General features: G+C 40.3%; 1 protein-coding gene across 8 annotated transcripts in view; it reads left to right on the plus strand.

Moving 5' to 3' along the window:
- Positions 1-6316: 6316 nt before the first annotated feature.
- Positions 6317-21082, plus strand: part of LOC109399010 (spectrin beta chain) — a 73830-nt gene continuing 59064 nt past the window's right edge. For 7 of the 8 annotated variants that reach the window (XM_062859505.1, XM_062859502.1, XM_062859504.1 and 4 more), the window contains exon 1: positions 6317-6578. The gene's annotated coding sequence lies outside the window, so the exon portion shown is untranslated. Of the gene's footprint in view, positions 6579-16520; positions 17237-21082 lie in introns of those variants that run through there. The other variant, XM_062859503.1, reaches the window with a different exon arrangement.

A 21082-nucleotide genomic window follows, 5' to 3' on the forward strand; every position in this document is an offset into this window, starting at 1 on the left:
TAGGCCACCAGCGGCGTCATGGTCGCGATTTTTTCCGCAGTCAGGTTCGCAGATTGTGAACAATCCTCGGTACTCACTTTACGTAATTTATGTTTAGTCCCTTACTGTCAGAGCTGTCAGATCAGTGTAACACGCTAAATATATTTTTCACAAAAGACTATTTACACGGAAAAAAATACACGGTAATGAATATTTATTGGGTACCGGACTGGACACAGAAAATTTAATGGTTTTCTTTGGTACATCGAGGTCTTGAAATTAGTCTATGATCTTACTGTTTGCACTTTATGAAAAATTGTGATTTTCTATGCGGGATAGCAGAACCATATATCATAAGCTTAAAATACCATGAAATACCATACATCAATTATATCCCATACAGTACACGGTTTTCTTCTAGATTTATTGTAAAACTGTTTTCCAACCATTTGCTATGCAGTAAATTGCCCAAGTAACCATTAAGCCGTAAAAATTGGCACCAAGTTGGTTCTATATCCACATGAAGAGCAATGTTAACAGAGCTCATTAGAACTACATCCTATAATAGATCTGCTTAAAAGCCAATTTTGGCGAAATATTCGGCTGATATACGGCCAGTTTCAATCTGCGTACCGAGTCTCTGGTGAAAGAGTTGTCAAAAATGGGTCAAGAAAAAAGAAAAAAAAAAGTTATTTACTTTCTTTATTTTTTTCTCCGAATGTTTTCCATCGAAGTCAACTTTTCTTCGATTTTTTACGGCTTGATCCAGATTCGATCTGATGTCCTCGGGGTTGTTAGTTTCAAGTGGATGTCCTCACGTTTCCCATCTGCTCCATCGATGCACCAAGAGATCGGATTGCTCAGCACCGTATTTAAGGAAAAGAAGGCAACAAGTTGGGACAGCATTGATGTTCTGATCCGAATGTTCCGGATGATCCGATGTTCGGATCTGAAATCGCACAATGTGGCCGCATTGGAAATGTATAAAATGGTTTTATGGAGGGTGGAGAGAAATCTGCAGGAGATGCAGCTAGGGAAGTTTGGGAGGTTGACGAGGTTCCGTAACAAGAGGAATCAGAATGGGGCCCATCAATTAGTTTTGGTGTTCGTCTGTAGGAAAAAACAATTGAAATTGCACAGGTAAACATCCGATGCATTTATATCATAATCGAGGAAGCAGCTATACATTTTCTGTTTAAATTTAATGATTGAAGTGTCCGACGATCTATCGATCGTACGAAATTTCCGAGGAGATTTTATTGTCTTGCTTCGGTTCAGTTTTGTTTTGCTTGAAATCAGCTTTGATTGATATAAACGTCATGCACGCCAAGCCTTTAAACAGCACTGCCAGGCTTCTTATTCGGCTGATAGACACTGGGTTTACAAGCACTATAGCATAGCGTCATATACTAATATACGGCTTATTTCAGTGCTTACTATATAAAGTGCCTGAGAGCATTTGAAAATTTCCTACTGAGCCTATTGACACGAAAAAGCTGCTGTATGACCTTTAGACCGCTTACGCCAGTGCTTAGTGGTTACTTGGGTGGGTTTTTAAATTTAAAAAAAAATATTATTTTTTTTTGATTTTATACGAAAGAGCACCTTTTTCTGAGTCACCATGATTTTTATTTTGATACCTAAAATCAATTTCATAGAGATTTTTCGAAATCACATTTTGACAGCTTCGCCCAGTACAAAATGCAATGAGGGGTGATTCGACAAATCGCTCCCATACAAACTTCAAATTGATTTTTAAATAGGTTCCCGGACACCAAAATTCATGAAAATTTGGATTCCGGCTCAGTTTGGCATGCAGATTCAGAATAATTAATTATCTCAACACCGTTAAAGAAGCCAATTGTCCGAAAAACAGGATAATATATTGACCATATCCTTTACTGTCTTGCGTAAAATTAGTTTGGGAAAATGAGTTATTTTTTATGGTAGCCAATCTTAACCGCCTATTTCACATACTGTAATTTGGCGGATTACCATTTGTCAAACTGGCAAATCTGTACATGGTATGGTTATCTAACTGTTATCTCGGACAGTCTGAGAAATTGTTGAATGTCTAATAGTCATCTACAGTATATATGAGAAATGTTGAATGTCTAATAGTCATCTACAGTACACTAAAAATAATTCGCATCTAGTTTGTAAATGCCGCGCTCATAGATTTTTGCAATCAAGCTTTGCACATAAATTTCACTGGCGTGGCACATAGAACCAGATTTCTAGCTCATCTTAGTTTCTACATGCAATGCACATAAATAATATAGGTCCGCACTTTTTAATTTTGAAGGTAAACCTATTGAATTTTAAATTTCATCACAAATAAATACTATATGTGATTTTCTAGAAAATAAATAATTCAGACTAATTATTTTATGATGAAAAAACTGTATTTCGAACTAGAATCAAAAACTATGGTGATTGCGAGGGTGATTGCATTGATCTTTTCAAAAGCGTCGTTTCGGTAATAGAGCCTTCCAGCAGAGTTTGTCCGGTCCAAACGAAAATATTTCCGGAAGATCGTCTGTGGTCAAAGCTTTGCCGCGCTGTAACCTCAATCTGGATCTGTAACAGAACGTAACATACGTAACAGAAAATGATTACGAATGATAACGTATTTTACCTTAATTAAACTGCAGGAATTCGACCGGAAGACTTGAAAAAGCGACCGTAAACTCGGTAAACGCGGCCAGCAATAAAAGTCTTGCTCCACCTTTTTTCTGTTGATAAAATGTTTTGAACGTTTTGAAATATCAATCGATGCATTCAAAATTTATATTCAGTTAACATAGGTTGTAAAGGTATCATTTTTAGAATTCATAGCTGTGCATATAAAAAATATGTGCAACTCAATTATATTTAATGCGAACACTTTAAAATCTAAAAGCCGCACATAAAATGAGGATTTGAGCCACCGATTCGCTTTTATCTGCTTTGTGCACATAAAAACTAATGGAGTTTTCATTTCAGTGTATATATGAGAAATGTTAAATTTACTGTTTACGATTATGCGGGTAGTCTATGGTGGTCTTTTCGGAAAGTCATCGTTCGGCCTGTGTCGAGTAATTCCTTAAATATTGCGCATTGCACAGTTACAAGTGCGACGAGCACGCGCCAACTTGTGACGTAGTTGGGGGAGAAAGCTCTCCAAAATTGAACATTATTCAACTTTTTTCAGCTTAATGTACAAGTTTTCACGTGAATATGCCTAAATAGTATAAACTGCGCCGATATTTTCCTAATTTCATTGATTTTGAGAGGCCTTGCCCCCTACTACTTGGTGACGAGGAAGTGCGAAATCTCAAATAAAAGTGCGATCGTTCCGGTGTCTTCACCGCACTTAATTCATTAGCTCATGGTAAAGTGCGGTGAAGACACCGGAAGGATTTGATGCAATATCGCACTATTATTTAATGTCGTTTTCGTTTTTGCGGCGGTGCTACCATAGACTAATTTCTACACCGCTTCGTGCTACACTTTCCACTGAATAAACGAACATTTTCGGTGCAGTTGCATTGGTGTGCGTGTATAAACACCAAAATATTGACAACTTTGCAAACGCTGATTGGTGGACACGGTGTGCACCAGCTACACTCCCCGATTTTTTGAGTGCTACACTATCATGCAAACTGTGCAGAAAAAGTGCTGCACCGGTGTAGCACGAAAATCAAAAACGAACATTTTCGGTGCAAACCGGTGTAGCACCACCGCAGAAATGAAAACGACATCAGATTCCGCACTCCGCCACAGTCCTGTTAGAAATGCAATAAACTATTTATAGGATACTGCAAGATGACGTCACGAAGCCGTGCACTGACAGTTCAGCGAGCTTGTTTACATGGACTTAGTTCCTGGCGGAGATCTGGCCTCGGATCCGGCAAAATGGTTTTTCGATACAAATTCAGTAAAACGGTACATAGATAGACGATTGATTTAATAGAGGTAATAAACTATAGAGGAAGAATGTCGCTGGCGTCACTGCCGGAACATCTTTTGCTGGCGGGGATAGGCAGGGATATAAATGTCAAAGCGAAAAAGTATGCAGTTTGACAGGTAGATACACTGAAAAAAGGGACATGGTAATTCTGACTGTATCGAGGGTTAAACTAAAACACTTTTACTACTTGATTTTGGTAGACCATAATTTTTGCTTGAAACTACCATGTGCAGGGTTCAATTAACTATGTTCACATTTCATAGTGTTTTGAATCACATTTCGTAGTTACTTTTACTATGTGCATGGTACACTGCATAGTACATGTGACTATCGCAATATGGTTTGAATTACTATGCGCGTAGTTAAATGGTAGTGTCATTTGTTTTGTTTACGTTGAAAAAAAAAAACAATCAGTGAAACAAATTTCTTTGAATTTATTGCTTTAATTAAGAACAATATATAACAATATATTATATATAATAAACACTTATGATGACCGCAGTGATGAAGATGGGCTACTCGCGGTTTTTGGATAAGGGCCTGAGGAAGGAACCGGCAGCAGATAGTATCCGGATTCGGTTGAATGTTCTGTGGGGAATCTATATGGAATAGGGCGACGATGTCCGGGAGCTGCTGCTGTGACAGATGCGGCACCAGCTTCTCCAAGGAGAAAATTAATTACATATTGACGAAAATACCCATCTGGGACCGCTGCAGGAGTTCCATGTACTGGCAATTTGTGTACTTTGGGCTGGTGATTTCGGGGACCGCCTTGGAGTTTGCATGGTAGGTGGAGGGATCCTTTAATCTGGTGGAAAAGTGGCAATATCGCGTGATAGGGAACGTTCAAAAATTACGTCCAACATTTGGGGGAGGGGGGGGTCTACAAAATTGTGACACTACGTGTATTAAGTATAGGGAAAATGCGTGACAGAGGGGGGAGGGGGGGTCTAGAAATCCCAAAAATTGATGGACGTAATATTTGAATCTTCCCATATCGGATTGGGTGCCAATCGTATTGCCATTAAAAGAAACGGAGGCTCCTGATACGACTTCATTTGAAGCACCTCGATTTCTGGTTTTATGTCCGGGAGCGCTGGAGATAAATTCGGGTTTGCCGGTTACCAGTGGCGAGAGCAGCGGATTGATCCCTGGAACAGAAAATTTTGTAAATGGATTTACAAGAACTTTGTGGTTACAACTGGACATTTTTGATGAATTTAGTCTGCGGATCTTGTTGTATAGATTTGATTAATTGATTAACAACGTTATTAAATTGAATTGGTGTTCAAAATAGACAAACTTACCGTGGACACATTTTACAGCAAATTAAACAAACTAAAGATGGCCACTTGAAGAAATTTCTTCAAAAATCGCTGAAGTCGCTGTTTTAACTATGGGCATAGTAAATGCAAGCATAAATATAGTTCTACCGAACAAAAACTGTGCAATCAAAGTAACTACGTTTGATGGTACTGGTTACTATTTGTCAGGTTGTCAAATCATGGTAATTTTTAGACAATCATAGTAGTTATTATTGAAAACATAGTCATCATTACTATTTTAAGGCATGGTAATATTAAACATGCTTGAATAGTTAATGTTACTCTAAAATTTATTTCAGTGTACCCGGGATGTTTGCGAAAGAGAACAAAGGGAACAGCAGCGACATTCGTCCTCTATAGTTTTTTAACTCTATTATTGATTTTGTGCTGGTAGAGTTGAATATAATCTATATTTCCGTATCCCAATGGTTTCGGGACGGAAAACGTAAATTTAATTTTCGCCGCTCGTTAAACCTTCTAAACAAGCTCGCTGAACTGTCAGACAAAGTGAGGTTGGATCAGGTGCTTGCAGTACCCTATGGGAAGATTCAAATATTACGTCCATCATTTTTTGGGAATTTTAGACCCCCCTCTGTCACGCATTTTCCCTATACCTAAAACCTCCTAAAACACGTACTGTCACACTTTTGAGAACCCCCCCCCCTCCTCCCGCAAATGTTGGACGTAATTTATGAACGTTCCCAAAAATGTTCCCTATACAGTCCACTTGCGAACAACTTTTGGGTAAAACAAAAAAAATAGGTACCTATTTCGTGTAGAAACTTTCAAATAGCATCAGTTTTAGCGTGCAAATAGCTCTAAAAGCTCAGTGCACGCAGCCAAAACCGAAAGTTTAAAATATGAAACAGGCATAACAGCTTAAATTACGTCATAGATGTAGCTTACGTTTGAAGTCGTGAGAGGAAAAGAAATAAAATCTTCCAAAGTGGCACACCTATTCGCGTGCGCAACATTTCTCCCATCGTTCTTTCCCTTTCTGTCCCTCGTGGAAGTCCCAAAAACTGCAGACTGTCGAGGCTTCGGAGCGCTGCAAAACTTTCGATGCGGTCTGTCCGTAAGCGAGCGTAGTCGAGTGAAGATGGTCGTCGCCGTCGCGCTGTAAAATTTTAGTGCCGTGTGAGTGTGAAGCAAAAAAATATTGAAACCATCAGCAAGTGAAAATTGCGGAAAGTCGCAGGAAATAGTGCATTTCCGGTACGAATTTGTGTTGCAAAAGGTGAAACGGTAGTGCGAGCACAGTTTGCGATCGCGTAGACGATCTGAAAGTACAGTTTAATTCACGAAAATCGATTAATTGGGATGTGAGTAATTTTTTTTCCTCCTGCCTTTGCGCCTGGGCCGATGAAAAAAGTTTTCTCCTTCATTCACACTCACCGTATTCTTGTTGGATATTGGAAAGAGTAGTCGAATGGTGGAAAAATTGGATCTCGGCCTCTACTGTTCGGATGAGTGTGTGGTGGCAAACAGAGTCAGTGCGGCGGTAAAAGCCAGTAAAGTGTAGCGCGTAGCTTCATCCATCATCAGGGGAAAAGTGAGTGCGGTGTCCAGAGAAAAGCGACGACGACAACGCCCAGCGCAGATATTTCGGACATGATGGGTGCCGAAAAGGCGCAGCATGATTCGGAAAGAGCGAGAGGGAAACAAAATTTAATTGAATCGATGACATCATCGGCCATCATCATTCTTATTTTTCTCACCCACCGTCATCAACATCAAACCGAAACCGATGCACAAATTTTATTCTTCTAAATGCTTGTGTAAATGTCGCTTCAAAAAAAGTTGCTTCGTTTCAAAGCTTAAATATTTAAACAAAATCCAAAAAAGTCAGATAGTGAAATCATTTTTTGGGCAAGGGGCAAATGCTTGTGTTTTTATTAATTTGACCTCGCAACCATATTTTGTCGAGTAATGCAATGGAAAGAGATAGGCGGCGGCGAGATCGTGAAATTTTCGGCTCTGTATTGTGGAGAGAGTGCTGCGCTGAGCACACATACATTCCTTCCCGTTATTCCCACATACACACACCCATACGCGTGCCTTCGCTTTGCTTGGCCCGAGTCGTTGCGAGTGCGATGTGCAAGATATACCTACTATGCCACCACATAATGAGAATGTAGGTTTATGCTTCGGCGTGCATACGCATACTGCCACAGGCCGGGGAAGAGCATAATAAAACCGTTTTCACTGACTAGTGACTACTCTGAAAAGAAGGCTAACTTCTTCGCTTTTGGCTTATTGCTCTTTGTGGACTTTTTTTGTTGTTCAATTTCTGCTTCGACAGTTCAAGTATTGGACGCGAATAAAGATGACGAGAAGGAGGTAAAACAAGTGATTCAGCAGTACGTAAGTAGACATTTCTTATTTAGATTGGGGATTGGGTTAATAAATAATATGTATGAAGTTTCCTTATAAGTAAAGCAATCAATCAAATTTTGAATATTTTTCAAATAGTCAACACTTCCTATTTTTTAAAGGGGAGTTATTGCCAAATTTCATGTTGCGAGCCTAATTTATGAAATTCCTAAAAATCTATTGCAAACAAACCAAATCGACAATGATTTTTCATAAGGGCCTAACTGACTTGATCGATTTCTCTTCGTCGACTCTCTCTTTCGCTAATAACTTGATCCATACAAACAAAATCATTATTCTTTTTGTTTCTTTAGCAACATGTAGTCGTCTTTTTCGCATTTCAACCAAAAAATCTTTGGAAAACTCAATACACATTCCGTGATAACACAAAGAGAGGATCGATGAAGACAACTCGAAAATGTCAGTTAGGCCCAAATGAAAAATCAGTGTCGAAATATTTGATTCCCAAAAGAATTTAGACAGGGCTATTTCCTTATATTTGTTCTCAAGATATAGAGTTACAATATTGTAATTGTAATTGTATCTATATATATAAAATTTATTATAAAAACGTGAACCTGGTGGTGTAACCAATGATTAGGTCAAGTAATTTACTGTAGAATTTTACAATTATTCAGGTACAGTGGAACCTCCATGAGTCGATGTTCCTTGACTCAATATCGACTCATGGAGGTAATTTTTTCCATACTGAAAAATAATTTCTGGGTTACTATGATGGTCCCTCCAAAAAGCTTCCCAAAGGATTTTTGTTCCACTACTCGATATTTCCTTGAGTCGATGGTCCCTTCAATATCGACTCATGGAGGTTTTACTGTATGTACTAATAATAACTTTATGCAATTCAGTATCATAATTTACATTTTATATAACTCATTTTGGTATCATAATGGCCATTTTTCCGAACTGCTGGCTCATTATGCAACTGAAATGAGTTGCATAATGAAAAATAGTTGTATAATGTATATTTGAGCATAATGTATATTTGAGTTGCATTATGAACATTATGCTACTCAAATGGGTTGCATTATGAAAAAATCATTGCATAAAAGAGATTACGCCACCAATTGTTTCTGTTCTTTTTGTTATCATAACTGCTCACTTCTAAAAGCAAAACAAAAAAAACACAAAAAAACAACGCTTGAATATTTTATTCAGTTCGGAGAATCATGCGGAGAACTAAACTACTCCCATCCAATTACAGGTACTCTTTGATATAACGTACAAAAAAGTTTTCTCTTTGTACGTTATATCGAAGCAGAGAAAAATTTAATATTTTTTAAGTTAGTATTGATGTATTCTACGTGAAATTAATCATAAATAATGATTTCGGTGAAATTCACAAAACTAATTATAAAAATCTTTAGTTTTCACGAAAAAGTCATTTCGTTTTTTGTGCTTCTATAACGTACATTTTGCTTCGATATAACGTACACTAAATGTTTCCCCAAATTGCGTTAATTCTGGGTAACAAGGCTAATGCTGCAACAAAACATTGATTTGAGTGATTTCGTAGTTTATCTAAGGGTTATTCCTGGGAAAATATAAATTTTCAATGTTGTACGTTATATCGAAGCAAAATGTACGTTATATCGAATTCGTTATATCGAGGGTACGTTATATCGAAGATTACCTGTGTTGGGGACAACTGGAATGCGGATAGCCCCTACCTATTCCGCCGCAGCTGGACTCGCGGGCGACTGAACATCTGTTACCCTTTGATGTCGACACAGCGCATTCATGTATAAACGTTAATGTGAATGAATGTTGTCCAATGTGAAAATGTAAATAAAGTTAGTTTTGTTATTGTTCGTTTTATCGTAACAACGCGATTTTAATTCGTCGTCCGAATTACATGTTTTAATTTGTTTCTCGCGCTAATGACCGCATTACGCGAGTTCGGCCACCACGTACGGGCGCGGGATACAAAAACCTGTATCCGGACATTTTTACGTAAGCAATGATTCAATAGAAAATCGATATTGGCCATACAATTGCCGCGGCTGCTAAGATTTTTTAGGTCTCAAACACGTTTTTTTACGATTCGGACTGAAAAATTCCGTAAGCTTTCCGCAAGAAGTGATTTGAATTGGCTCCCTCCGGCCTCCGGGAGGTTTTTCTGGGATTACACAGGAAATTCATCTGGGATTGCTCCAGTGATTCTTTCGTGGTCTCTCCACAAATTTATTCCAGGAATTACTTCTGGTATTCTCAGGGAGGACTTTGCGTGTCTTCCGAAGCTGCATTAAGGAATACCTCAGAAGATTCCTCTGGGAATGTTACAGAAATTTTCTCAGAGATTTCTAAACAGGTTCCACATGTGATTCCTCCCGATAGTCTGCTTGGGATTCCTTCAGAGATTCCTTTCGACATGTTTTCATATTGCTCCAGAAGTTCTTTATAGGGTTCCTCCAGATGTTTTCACGGGTTCATTCCATAGTTTCTTTTGTGAATCCTCAATTACACCTGGAGTTTCTTCTGGAATACTTCCAGCACTTTAATCCGGGATTTCTTCCAGGATACCTACAGGAGTTCTTTCGGAAATCGCTTCAGGAATTCCTTACGAGATTCTTCCATGAACTGTTTTCAGAACCCCATCAGGGATTCCTTCCATAAATTTCATGCAAGATTCCTCTCGGATTTTCTTCTGGAATTTCTTCAGGCATCCATTCTGAGATCCTTTCAAGAATCCTCCAAGAACTTCTTTCAGTATTCCTCCAAAAACTACTCGCAGAAATTCTATGAGAAATTCTTCAGGGATTCTTGCAGGAGCTACTTTCGGGATTGCTTCAAACACTTCTCTTCCGGGATTTCTGCGGACACTCCTCCGGGAACTCCTTCCGGGATATCTCCAAGAAAGAATCTCTTGCAGGATTCCTTCAGAAATTACATTCGGGATTAATTCGGGAACTCCTTCAAGGATTCCTTCGGAAACTTCTACCGGGATTGGATTAGTAATTGCTTCCGGGATTTCTTCGAGAATTCCTTCCTGGATTCTGTCCGGAACTTATTTCGGGATTGCTTTGGAAACTCTTTCCGGGACCGGAATTCTTCCGGAAAATCCTCAGGGATTTCTCCAAGAGCCTTCCCCGAGATTCCTTTTAAAAATTCTTCCGGTTTTCATTCGGGAACTCCTTCCGGAATTCCTCCGAGATTTTCTTCCAGAATTCGTCCAAAAACTCCTTTTGAAACTAAAACGATCAACGATCAAAAAACGATCAAATCTGACTATACATGCCAATGGTTGCTACTCTGTTATTGATCTGAGCTGGTACCAATTGCACTGAGATCCAAATGAATAAGGGCTGGGACACTCCACTTATTCTCAAAGTGCAATTCTAGCAGCTCATACATTTTGGATCAATACCGGCGCCGGCCACGTCCTTATAGTCAGTTGGGAAGGGAAAGGAATGTTAGAGTGTGCTGGTTGTTGCTACTAAAGACCGAGATCACCTCTACATCCCCACATCCAGCACGGACTGGGGTATTTGTTAGACGGAAAGGATGGGAGATCTGGGAGTCACCGTTGGGTCGGTGATGCGATCCATGGATAGGGGGTTATTTTATAGTGTTCGTAAGGTGATAGATTGTGTGGTGAATGAGGTGAATAAGGTCAAGCGGCACAGCACGCTTTGGTTGCATAACTTGTAGGCGTTATATACACTGTGCTGTGAGTGGAAATTGGAAGGGAGGGAAACGACTTTTTTCCAATTCGTTTCTGGTTCTAGCGATGGCTATGAACATATGAATATACATGAGTTGTATATGTAGAGAAGAGAGAGAGAGGGAGATAAAGTGGATAGAAAGATACAAAGTAGGATGAAAAGGGACGGGCCAGGGATTGAACACATGACCTTCTGCATACGAATCAGAAGCGGTAGCCACTAGACCACCAAGCCCGTCTAATTCATCCAAAAACTCCTTTTGGAACTAGTTCATAAACTGATTTCGAGGTTGCGTCAGAAATTTCTACCAGGATTCCCCTCGAAGCTCTTCTGGATTCCTGTAAGAGTTCCGTCTGGAATTCTTTCAGAAGTTCATGCTGGAATTCTTTCAGATGTTTGTAATAAAAAATCTCCAGTATTTTAAGGAATTCTAGCAATTTTTTATGGAATTCTTTATGAAGTTTCTCCATTAGTTCTTTGACAATTTCAATCCTTGACAAATCTAACAAATTCTCAAGGAGTTCCTCTAACCTCTAGCATGTTTGCAATGATTTCTCTCCAGATTTTTTCTGGTTTTTCTTAATAAGTTTCTTCCGACCTTTCAAATGAAACTATTAGTAGAATCTTAGATGTATTTCTTGGAGGATTGCCGGAACTGCTTGAGAAACCAGAGAAGTCCCAGAAGGAATCTCAGAAAGAATCCTGGGAGGAGTTGCTGAAAAAATCTCTTACGGAAGATGAAACCTTTTAGGAATCTCAGAAGAGACTCCTGAAAAGCTCAGGACAAACTCCTACATCCCAGGTGAAGCTACCTGAGGAGTCACAGAAGGAATTCCTAGAGGGACCCTAGGATAAATTTCAGGAGAAACCACGGAAGGACTCCCTGGAGGTATATCAGGGAAAATTGCTGAGATAATCCTGGAAGGAATTCCGGAATTATTTTCTAGATAAATTCAGGAATTGCTCCCGCGGCTTTTTGCGAAACTCATTCCATTCTGTCGGGAATTTATTCTGAGATTACTTTGGGAAATCTCCGGAATTCTTCCGAGAACTTCTTCCGGAACAATTTCAAAAGCTGCTTTCGGGGTGACTTCAGGCACTTCTTTCAGAATTCCTCTTAGAACTCTTTTCTGGATTCCTTCAAGAGTTCCGTCTGGTATTCCTACAGATACTGGAACATACTGAAATATTTCCATGTTCAAAAGCTTATTAGGGAATTCCTACAATATTTTAAGGATGTCCTTCAGTATTTTAAGGAATTTTCCAGTATTTTAATGGAATGACTTATGAAGTTCCTGCTGGAGTTCCTTGAGAAAATCTTTTAAAAATTTATTATGGAGTTCCCCCAGCAAGTTTGCAAGTAATTTCCTTCAAGGGTTCCATTTTTCTATGAAGACCTTCTTAAAATAAAAAAAAAACATCCTAAGACATACCAAATGAAACCAGTGGCGTCGCGTAACCTCACTTTTTACCTGTGCACCAAGTATAAATTCTAGAATATTTTGAACAAATTTGCTTGTAATAATTAGAAAATTACGAGAATAGCTCACTCATTCATATTTCGATTTCGATCATAAATCCCCTGCAGTTGCAAGTTTTAGGGTCGGTGCACAGGTAAAAAGTGAGGTTACGCGACGCCACTGAATGAAACAATTAGGAGAATCTCGGATGAAATTTTGGAAGAATTCCTGGACCGTCTTGGCAAATCCCGGAAGAAATCCTTTGAAATCCCAGATGCAGTCACACAAGGGATCTTTTACTTTATGAATCTCAGAAGAAACTCCTAAAAGGCTCCCATAGCAAACTTCTTAAGGCACCCTAGAAAGAATTTCAGACGGAGCTCCTTGAAAAATCACAGAAGGAATTGCTAGATGAATCCTAAAATAAATTTCTAGAGAAACCACGGAAGGAATTCCTGGCGGAATTTCAAGGAAACAGGCTGGGATGATCCAGGAAGGAGTTCTGGGAGGAATTTATTCCACTAGAAATTTCGGAAGAAATTTTAAAGAAATCCAGAAACTCCTGAAGTAACTTTAGAAGGATATATCGTAAGAAATCCCATAAAAAATCTCTGGAGGAAATTGGAAATACTTCCTGGAGGAATCCTGGCAAAAGCTCTTGTAGGAATCCTGGAGGAATGAATTAACTACATCGGCTCTCCGCATCGACCAATGTGGCGCTAGCTTCTATGCGCGAAAAATCGCTAAAAGTAAATCACAAAAATATTATGTGGCGAATAGCATCTAAAGGAAAATTTATCGAAGTGGAATACATTATTCGAAAAAATATTTGGTAGTGGTTGTGCACAATGGTGACTACTATTAAGCCTACTAAATATTTTTTTCCATAAAAGCTTTCTATTTCAAGTAATTCAAGTTTAGATGCTTTTCACCATACAAAATAAAATGGATTTACTCCTGCTGATCAACTGTGGGTGTGCGTCAAGCGGGTAGTCCATTCCAGATGAAATCTTTTGGAATCTCAGAAACTCCTAGAAGAAGCTTATCAAAAACACCCTGGGAATCCCATAAGATAATCCTGGAAGTAATTTGTGCGAAGAAATTCCTGGAGGAATCCCGGATGAAATTCCTGTGGAACACCAGAGAGACCTCCTGGAGGGGTGCCACATTCGATGAACCGACGTGACAGTGGTGTTTCAAAACTGCATTCGCTCTAATTTAACGGTCGACCAGTGAAGCGAGCGATCGCCTCTGTGAAATCAGCGCAGACGCGAACCTTTTCCCATGTGAACACACTGGGGTTCGGGATTACGCTAGCAAATCAACGCGAATCGTTATAGAGGTGGTGGTAGTGTTCGGCTACTTTATTGTTGCGCTTTTTTGTTTTCTCCGCTTTAGTTTGTCTGCCACGGTTGTATTCCATTTGACGCCGTTACGGAGAAACGAGGAAGTAGGAGAGGGAAGCTGTGCACGCAGCTCCAGCGTGGGAGCTCCGGTCCACGCCCCGAAAAGCCAGCTGGTGGAGATACTGGGACGGAGCGTGGTTGTTGAGAGCCATCAACCAAAATAGAGAAGGACTGCCCGCAATCGAGGTGACTGAACTGGCAAGATCATCGACTTTGCGTCCGCGAAGTTCAACATTAGTAAGGATCTGAGAACGGCCCTGTTGCGATGCTATGTAGGGTCACGTGAGACTCGTAAAGACTGCAGCAGCGGCGGTGAAAGTAGAGGTTTCGAAGTCTACCCAGACGAAAGCTTTTGATTTCGCAGGTAGTTCAAAGGTGTGGTGGATGCGACTGTTCGTGATAAGTACTCGTAGAAGCGGATGAGGCAGCCGTCAGGTGAGAAGCTGTCTGGCGGTGCCTGCAAGGCCAGAAGGATACTAATTCTGAAGGTCGGCAGTAATGTCGGCAAGTCAGACACCATCCAGGTGTCCCGGAAAACTGGGAAGGGTGGACCTGAAAAGGTTGGCCCGTCCCGGGAGGATGGGAACAAGGGGTTGCGACCGTCTTTAGGCCCTCAGCAACTACAGAGTAGGTTGAACCAAGGGGAGGACCCCTCTTGGACGAAGCTCGAGCGGAAGACGAAGCTGCAGGTCGAGGAAACTTGGTTCTGGACATCAAACCAAGACTTAAAGAGTAGGTGCCAAGCGTGAGAAAGGCGGCGCGCTCGTCATCAAGATCGAACAGTCGAGGTACTCGGACGTCTTGAAGGCGATGCGAAGCGACGCCAAGCTCGTAGATCTGGGAGCCGATGTGCGCAGTATTAGACGTACTCGTACAAGCGAGATGATCCTGGAGCTGAAGCGCGATAAGGAGCGCAAGCAAGGGGTAGAGGTGAGGGCTCTCACACAAGAGGCGACTCTGAAAGTGAAAAACCTAGGCGAGGTCACCGAAGTGGAAGACCTTGTCACGACACTGCGGCAACAGTGTGAGATGTAGGTGTCCACCACAGCCGTCAGGCTACGGAAGGGGCCGGCAGGGGCACAGGTAGCTTTGGTACAGCTACCTGTGGCGAACGTAAAAAAGTCCGTTAAAGTAGGGAGGATTAAGGTAGGCTGGTGCGTATGTCATCTGACGTTCCACGACCCACCGAAGGTTTGTTCCAGGTGTCTGGAACCAGGACATAAGACATGGGACTGCAAAGGTCCTGACAAGATCAAACTTTTTAGGAGATGCATCGCCGAAGGCCATAAGGCACAATTTGTCTGGTCTGTATTTGGAAATCCGTGAACAAAAGGCATCCAACGGGTGCGGTGGTCTAAGGTGCCCGGCCTTCAGGCAACGCCGCTGAACCTGAACCACTGGTGGGTGGGTGTCGAAAAATGTCGATTCTGGCGTTATGAAATTTGTGAATGAACCCTATAAGGCTGACACAAATTTCGATTTTCTCTAATGTCACCGCCCCCTCGGAAAATTTTGGTCGGAATTCGACATTTTGAGGGGGGACACAAATAAATTATTCAAGAAATTTAAACTTTTTAAAATTAAATTAGAGTCGTCGAGAAAATTTCTAAACAAATCCGATAAGTTTGACGATTTTGCCTAATTGTTTGGGTAATTTTGCATCAAATTCACTTATTATTTATCATCCTCCCCCTTAACGAGTGAACGAGTAAAGTGACAAAAGAAGAAAATGAGATTTGTTCCGGCCTAAAGGCCATCGTTAGTTTCTGCTATGAGGAGCGGACCTGGTGTGATGGTTAGAACACTTGACTATCACGCCGAGGACCTGAGATCGAATCCCACTACCGACAAACTCACAAAATGTGGCTTCTTCCTTCGGAAGGGAAGTAAATCGTGGGTCCCGAGATGAACTAGCCTAGGGCCAAAAATCTCGTTAATACAGATAAAAAAAGTTTCTGCCATGAACTAGCGTTGTTACTAATGGTCAATCATTTACTTAAGCAGTTATTAGTACAGGTTAGCCTCGCAGTAATGGGTAACATTGTTGAATTGATACCTCCATGAATTTCTGTAACGTTTACACCTATCGTGTAAGAAGACAGCCCATCGGGAGTTGGCAACATGCCCTAATTTTTTCAAACATCTCACATGAGCAACTTGTCATCCGTTTTCAATTCTACGAAATGCCGATATCGGTGGCTGATAATCCATCGCTATCGCTTCATTCCAATTTTATCAGACTCATTTGACATTCTGCCTGTGTGCAGTGCATGACTGCTCGGTCGGTGCACATAGTGCAAGAGATCATCGGATCGCTGGAGCCCAACAGTTTTGGACTAGTGCCACCGACCGACCGTCCCAAGCCATCATTGTACTATTGAAGGCTCCCTTTGCTCTTCTATGGCCGTGATACGCGCGAGTGTGACTGGGCACCGTTTGTCATGCTGCTAACATCGCCAGAATTCGATCCCCTCACAATAATAATAACAACAACAACGACCAGAACAACACGGTGGTGGTGACGAAGAGAAGCCGTCAGACGCAGGAAAAATCAAAATATAGTGGCACGAGAAGATGAGCGAGAGCATCCGTCCGTCGTTTTGTCCGATTTCGTTCCGTGTCTCTACATTGGAGTTGGAAATGATGATGATGGTGATGTCGACGCAACGATTGCGCAATCGCAACTCGCGGTCACTTGGTTCCTCATCGGCGGCGAATGATTGTGTGAGCGTGTAGGTATACCAGTAGCGTTTACCGCCTGTATACCCTGCATGTATAGCCGAGAGTACGTGCAAGGGAAGCTCGGCTGAGTATTCTGTATGCTTCCATGTCACACGGTCACAGGAACACGAGAGAAGTGGCGAATTTCGTACGGGGAAGAAGACTCAGTATCGAGCGAATTGAGCTGAAAACGGCAAAAAGGTTTTTCTTCTTCGTGTGAAGGTGTCATTCGGTTTTAAATATTACTGCTGAACTCTGGAAACCTGTCACTGGATTGTGGTTTTTTAACGGAACTAGGCCGATTATTTTGTGAGATTCCTAGGAAACATCCGACTCGGTGAGTAAAATAATGTTTGAAGTGATAATGCGATAAATTGACAATGCTAATAACACACAGTGATGTGAATTTGGATTATTCGTGCTGGAAAAATGGATTGAAATTGATAAATTCGTGATACTTTTTGAATTCATAATGAATCAAGACTAATATCAAACTGAGACGTACAAATATCGAATCGAAAGATGAACCAACATTTACCTAAAACATTTTAAATGAAGACAATAACAAAACCAGACTGGAGATTTTTCTCTAATTTCGTCACATTAGCAAACGTCAACGATTGATTCAACCTGCTTCCATGCGTCCACGAAATCGCAAGCAAAAGTCTATTTTTGGACTTAACCTGTGTCTTTCGCCCCTTCTAAGAATTCCATTTTTACTTGTATACCGAGCGAAGGCGACAGAGATCTGTTGGTTAGTTGTGCTTGCTCGACACACTGGCTTGTGTTGTGCTTCCGTTATTTCTTCTAGACCGGCAACCAGCAACTAATCTTCTCATCAATTCTGTAAATTTTATAAATGATCACCTCTTGGATTGTTGTTTTGCAATTGCCAAAAAAAAAAAAAACTCAAGTGGATCGAACCACACATGGTACCGATTTCCACTTGAAAACAACAATCGTACACACTCGAGAAGCGAAAAGCCTTGATCGGTGTTATTTTTTTTCGATCTGTCTTTTTTTTCTCAGCTCTCACAGGACGCATAATATTGATTTTCCAGATTTTCCTCTCCTTCCTTGTCCGGTCAATAGCTAACGTTGGCAGTAGCAACAGCAAGCAAAGCTAGGACGACGACGACGACGTCTGCTGATTGCCGCACGGTTGAGTAAGCGACCGACTGCTGCTGCTGCTGCCTTTTCGCCATATTATGGCACAAAATTGGTGAAAACACCGAAGTCTTATCTCCCCGATGTGACACTGCCGCATTTCATTTGTCGTGATTGAACGGATTTTCGGCAAACAATCACATGATATGATATGCCTCAGCGTTAGCCGGTAGTGTTGTCTTGGTGAATGTTGCTGTTTTTGTCAAGCTTTGTTTCAGTATTACAGTATTGTAAGGAAACATGTAGGCAGGGTTGTAAGAATGGCGTTACTCGATTCTGCTAGATCACATGATTTTTAGAATACGAATTATTTAATGTTGATTTATAGTAAGAAATTAAGATTTCGAACTGCAAATCAACTTGACTCATTGAATTTCAAACAAAACTCAATATTCTGGAAACTTTTTGTGATACAAATTTAATTTGCATTTGTATTTTTGTAATACAAAAATACATAACTTTGTAATTTGCTCCAGAAATTTTTCACAAATAATCGTATAAAATTCTATAGGTTGTTTGAACCACCATTCAAACACAGATTTCTTCGAAGGTTCGTGTTTTCGTTGGCTTTATGTCACTTTTTTTTATCACCACCCTCCGTAACGATTTTTGGATGAAAATCCTATAATTTTTGTATGGGCCGTAACGCTTGGTCGTACTCCCCGATAATTATTCGTTAAGCAGAACAGAATGATTAAGGAAGCAACCTTGAAGAATATTTACTGGAAGCAAACCAGAAGAATTCTGGGAATCAGGAAGCATCCCAAAATAATTCTGGAAGCATCCCAGCAGGAGTTAAGAAGCAATCTAAAAGGAATCTGGAAGTATACCTTAAGGATTTTGTAAGCATCCTAGAAGGAGTCTCGAAGCATTCCAGAAGGGTTTTGGAAGCATTCCAGAAGAACTTTGGAAGCATTCGATAATTATCCTAGGAGCATAACAGAAGGATTAAGAAAGCAACCTTGAAGAATTCTGGAAGCAATCCAGAAGGATTTTTGAAGCATTCGCATAGGAATCGTGAAGCATAACAGAAGGGATGCTCCAAGAAGGAAATTGGAAGAATCTCAAAATAATGCCTAAAGCATTTCATTGGAAATATGACAGCCACCGAGAAGAATTCTGGAAACATCCCAGAAGGAATCTGGAAGCGTCCCAGAAAGAAGTCTGGAAACATCTCAAAAGAATTCTGGAAGCAACTCAAAAGGAATCTGGAAGCTTCTCATACAGAATTTGAAAGCATTCAAGAAAGATTCCGAATGTGATTCAGAAAAATCTGGAAGCATTCCGGAAAGATTAAAGAAGCAACCTTGCAGAATCCTGGAAGCATCCAAGAACAATATTGTGGAAGCAAACCAGAAGGATTTTGGATGCATCAAAGAGGAATTCTTGAAGCATTCGCTTAGGAATCGAGAAGCATAACAGAAGGGCTCTGGAAGCATCCTAGAAGGATTGAGGAAGCAATTTAAGAATCCTGGAAGCATCCCAGAATAGTTCTGGAAGCAACCCAGAAGAAATCTGGAAGCACCCTAGAAGGATTCTGGAAGCATCCTATAAAAAAATATGAAAGTATTCCCGAAAGAATATGGAAGCATCTCAGAAGAAATCTGGGAGCATCCCGGAAGAAGTTTGGAAGTCTTGTGAGAAACCTGGAGGAATCTGGAAGCTTACGGAATTTGAAAGCATTCAAAAAAGATTCCGAAAGCCATTCAGAAGAAATCTGGAAGCATCCCGGAGGGATTAAAGAAAGCAACCAGGAAGATTATTGCTTCCAAATTAAAAAAGAATTCTGTGAGCACTGCTTAGGAATCGTGACTGGAAGTATCCTAGAAGGATTAAGGAAGCAACTTAAGAACTCTGGAAGCATAATTAACGGCAGACTTTTTAGAATCCCAAAATGGCCGCCACAATGGCCGACTTTGGCACATGCTCACGATTTTGAGAGCACAAATCTCTTCGTAAACAAAACCAGCTCACCTGATCTTCTTATTTTAAGCTTATAACAATAGAGCAAGAACATAATGCACTGTTGTTTGAAGCTTGCTTGTTGAGATTTGTGCCTCTGAAGTTCTGATGCACTGTTGAAACGGGATTTCAAGACGTTTGTCCTTAAAGGATTCTGGAAGCATCTTACAATGAATCTAATAATAAGAAATATGAAATCATTCCAGAAAAATTCCGGAAGCAATCGCGAATAAATCTGAAAGCATCCTAGAAGGATTCTGAAAGTATCTCTGCAAGATTCTGGAAGCATCTCAGAAGAGTTTTGGAAGCGTCCCATAAGGAATCTAGAAGCATTCCAGAAGGAATTAGAAAGCATTTCAAAAGAAATCTGGAAGCATCCATGAGAGATTTTGAAAACATCTCCGTTACTTCAAGAACCATGAAGTGGTCATAAATATTGTTTTGCTTAAATAATAGGGTGCGGGCACCGGTTTTGGCCAGTCTAAGGGAAATCATTTTTATAAAAATAACCAATAATTCAATGCAAACTACCAACGTGTCAAATGAAAGGTTTCAATCTATACTTTATTGGAAAAATGCAGAAATCAAGCTAATACTTGATTTTTGTATTAAAAGCGGCACTGGCCAAAATAGAAGCATTGCCGCAGTTTTGGCCATATTCTCAGATTAGATTTCTATTTTGGCCAATCACGTGTATTTCTTATGGGAGTGGCCAAATTAGAAGCACCCTGGCCAAAATAGATATATGGGAGCTGATTTTTTAAGGATAATTATTTTTTTCTTTCAGTTTTTAATCAAAATGTATGGTTTTCACAGCTGTAATCATCATATTATATTGGAATCTACTAGTAAAAAATAAATTTATGCCGATTTAGATCGTAACAGGCTGAATACCATACTATGGCCAAAACTCCGGGCTGGCCAAAACTGAAGCTTCTACCCTATTACATTTTATACTTTTAATTTGGAAGTGAATGTAATGTAAACTAGCTGTCTCTGACAAACTCAGGTTGATTTCTGTACTCCTAACTGATCAGGGTGAGGCTTCCGGCCA

The sequence above is a fragment of the Aedes albopictus genome, chromosome 3, assembly GCF_035046485.1.
Source record: "Aedes albopictus strain Foshan chromosome 3, AalbF5, whole genome shotgun sequence".
Taxonomy (NCBI): Eukaryota; Metazoa; Arthropoda; class Insecta; order Diptera; family Culicidae; genus Aedes; species Aedes albopictus.